Below are 3,788 nucleotides of genomic sequence, written 5' to 3'. Positions count from 1 at the left end.
CTTTGAGAGGCCCAGTCAGATTCCTCCTGAAGAATATGAATCATTTTCATGAGTATATTAAACAACAAAGGAAGTTATTTTGACTCAGTGTTACATCCATGTTTCCCTTTGAGATAGCAGACACTGGAAAACACACTGATCCTACACCTTTTAGTGTAGGTATCAGTATTACACCTCCATGTGTAACTAAGAAATATGAGGCCTGGGCATAGATGTGTGCTTGTCCAACATTTCAAACTTATCTAATAATAGAACTAGGTCTGAAACTAGGTTTTCTGACTCTTAAATCAGCATTCCCTATATGAGGTACATGAAAGGGCCTAGCATATCACTAGCATACTCAATAAGTATTCATTTTATTTTCCTTTGTTCTTTTTTTCACCTATTCCAAGTTAAATCTCTATTAATTACAACCACTCCAAGCTTGTTTCAGTTGGGAAGTTGCTTTTATTTTTGAAGAGGAAGAGAAGGAGTCTAAAATGATGGCAATAAAATCCTTTTGCCCATGGTGAAGTTGTATATTGTTCATGCAATGGAATCAATTTGGCTAAAGAACTCAAACTTTAAAGGAAATCTCTTCATCTCTTCACAGTGGGTAAGAAACAAGCATTTCTTTTCTCAGTATGAAGAAAATTGAAGTGCAGATAGATGAAAGTTATGTCTAAAAGATATCAAAACCTTTTTCATTTTGCATCTGGATGTTTTTGACATTATATAGAGTCAAAGCAAATTTCTGCAAGTCTTAGAAAATCAGACTAGAGGAATAAAGAGTAAAATCGAAATTTCCTAGGCCTTTTATCATAATTTTATACATTTGGCAGCAATGCTTCTGTATTCCTCATTGTTTCTAAATATATCTATATTTTTTCTCAAAATCACAGTTGCTTTTGAAAATGTTTATCATGCTTAAAGTAAATGAATTACTTCACAACCCATTGACTGACAAATTAATTCTTCTTGGAGAGAAAGTAAGCAATCATGTTAGATTAAAATTCCTCATTGATGAATATTCCAGGATGCCACTTACTAAGTATTCATATGTTTATTTAAAAAAAGGGTAATATTTGATAAATTGATGTTTATGCAATTTTTTGATGAATTAGCATTTTGAGTAGGCATAACTCAGACATATATTTAAAAGCCTTCAGGAGGGGTAACCTGATCTATGTGTTTCTTGGGAAAAAGAAAACCTTTTTCTTTAATGTTTTATAGGTCAAGATAAAGAGTATCTGAAGGAATACAATCTTTATACTAGACACAGAGGGGCCACAGCCATTCCACCACTCAGGAAAACATTCTCTCACTTTTTCTTCAAAATTTACACCAAAGGAAAGCAGAAGTTGCTATATAAATAGTTGGATTATTCTCCAGACCTATAAAGATCCAAAACCTCCAAAACCTAATTAGGTTAAAATTTTGTATACAGGTATAATGTCTTCAGTATGAGACAGGCAGTCAAAAAGAGCAGTCCATTAACTGCAAGGAAGAGAACCTGTAACAGACACTTTGTTGCCCATTAACTACCCATTTCCCTTTATTCTACACCATCAGAATCCCAGTTGTTTCTGTGATATCAATGTTTCCTCATTAAAGAAAAAAAAAATTTCCCAGCCTCCCTTGCAGGTATGTATGGCCAGTGACATCCTCCTGGCTAATGAAATGTAAGCAGAAGTCATTATGTGTGGCCGCTCAAAAAGCTCTTTAAAAGCACATTGACAAAGACCTTCGGCTATGCCCTTTCCATTCTTCCCACATGGAACACTGATGTGATGCTAGAGGCATTGCAGCCATGGGTCAACCCTTAGGAGACATGCATGAAGAATCTGAACACAGGCTGAGTGGAAAGAGAAAAAGCCAGGGCCTCAAGTGGCATCATGGAAACATTTTATCAGTCTGGGAATTCCAACTTCATGCATTCCTTACTCTAGGGGACAAAAAAACCAAAAACAATTTAAAGAGCTCTAACTGGATAATTCATAATATAGTGAGTTTTCTGTTATGTGCATCAAGTATTTCTTTTTCCCTTAAATATCAGGCTTATTTATCCTTTGAAAAGGAAAATTTTAAATTAACATTTTTTCTTCCTTGTGGAGTCATTTTGTGGTAGAATGGACATTTTATCAGCAGCATAAGGATTTCTATATTGATCATGCTCACGCTGGAAACGTCCACAACCCCAATTATACAGAACTGATTAAATCATCAAGGAAGATAGGAGGACATATTTTATATGGATCCAAAGCACTCTCTCTTTACTATTTGTACTGTTACTATCACTACTTCTACTCTACTACTGTTAATATTAATAATGCATAGAAACACTGAAATGGGAAGAGTCAAAGTTCTATTTTCAGATATGAATGACTAAAGCAGCTTTTTCCAACTTAACATTTTATTAATTATGAAACTTTTTAAGAAGCCACTTTTAAATTAAGATATAATTTTCAATAAAATGCACATCTCAAATTTTCAATTCAATGACTTTCATCAATTTTTATCACCCATTTATTGTCAGTCTTTTTAATTTTAGCAATATTAGTGCTATCTCATTATGGTTGAAAATTGTTTAATAACTAATGATGTTGAAAATCTTTTCATTTGTATATCTTTGGTGAAGTGTTTGTTTCAACCCTTACTTTTTACTTGGTTATTTACTTTCTTATTGAGTAGTAAGAATTCTTTACATATTCCGAATGCAAAGCTTTCATGGAATATGCACTATATAAATATTTTCTCCCAGTCTCTGGTTTTTCTTTTCATTGCTTTAACAGTGTCTTTTGAGGAGTCAAACTTCAAAAATCAGTCTGAAATCAATTTTGTGTTAATTTTTGTAGATGTGAGATAAGAGCTAAGAACTGAGCTAAGAACTTAATTTCTTTCCCTTTATTCCTTATTAATTTTTATATATACTTGTCTGATTGTTTCCACATCATTTGTTGAAAAGATCTTTTCCTTCTTTGAATTACCTTGGCACCTCTGTTGAAAATGAATTGGCAGTTTTGCAGGATATCAATTAGATTTATACACATACCCCACTATGTTCCATCAATGTATGTCTTTATTTATCCAAATACTGTCTTGATTACTATAGCTTTAGGGTTAAGCCCTAAAACCAGGTAGTAAGTCCTTCAACTTTGCGTGTGTGTGTTTTAATTTTTTTGACTATTTGCAATTGTTTGCATTTCCATATAAAGTTTCCATGAAGTATGATATTAGCTTTAGGGTTTTTGTAGGTACCCTTTGTCAGGTTGAAGAATTTCATTTTTTTCCTAGATTTGCTAAGAATCCTTTGTCTCAATGGGTGTTGAATTTTGTCATATGGTTTTTCTGCACCTATTGAGGTGATCATATGATTTTTAATTTTTAGTTTGTTAACATGGTGAATTACAATGATTTTCTTTCCTTTTCTTTTTTCTTTTTTTTTTTTTTTTGTCCTGGCTGAAGGATATATCAGCTATTAAACTGATAAGAACAGAAATTACAGTTGATCTTAGGCAGAAGACTGAGAAGTGATCTACAATTTTGATTTTCAAATGTCAAACCAAACTTGTACTACTGAACTAAGTCCCACTTGGTTGTGATTTTTTTTTCTCCCTTTTATATATTGCTGAATTTGATTTGCTAAACTTTTGTAAAGAATTTTTTGCATCTATGTTTATGAGAAATGTGATAAACAGTTTCCTTTTTATTGTATCATCTTTGGCTTTTGTATCAGGGTAATGCTGGACTCATAGAGTGATTTGGGAAGAGTCTTCTTCTATTTTCAGGAAGCAGATTCTAAACTTTAC

The 3,788-nt window shown here is 32.7% G+C and overlaps 1 pseudogene; it reads right to left on the bottom strand.

Annotated features, from left to right (window-relative positions):
- Positions 1-3,410: 3,410 nt before the first annotated feature.
- On the bottom strand, positions 3,411-3,514 carry LOC131740290 (U2 spliceosomal RNA; annotated as a pseudogene).
- Positions 3,515-3,788: the final 274 nt, after the last annotated feature.

Source organism: Kogia breviceps, chromosome 13 (assembly GCF_026419965.1).
Source record: "Kogia breviceps isolate mKogBre1 chromosome 13, mKogBre1 haplotype 1, whole genome shotgun sequence".
NCBI classification, from domain to species: domain Eukaryota; kingdom Metazoa; phylum Chordata; class Mammalia; order Artiodactyla; family Physeteridae; genus Kogia; species Kogia breviceps.
The sequence above is the reverse complement of the archived record's forward strand: the minus strand, read 5'-3'. Positions and strand labels throughout refer to the sequence as shown.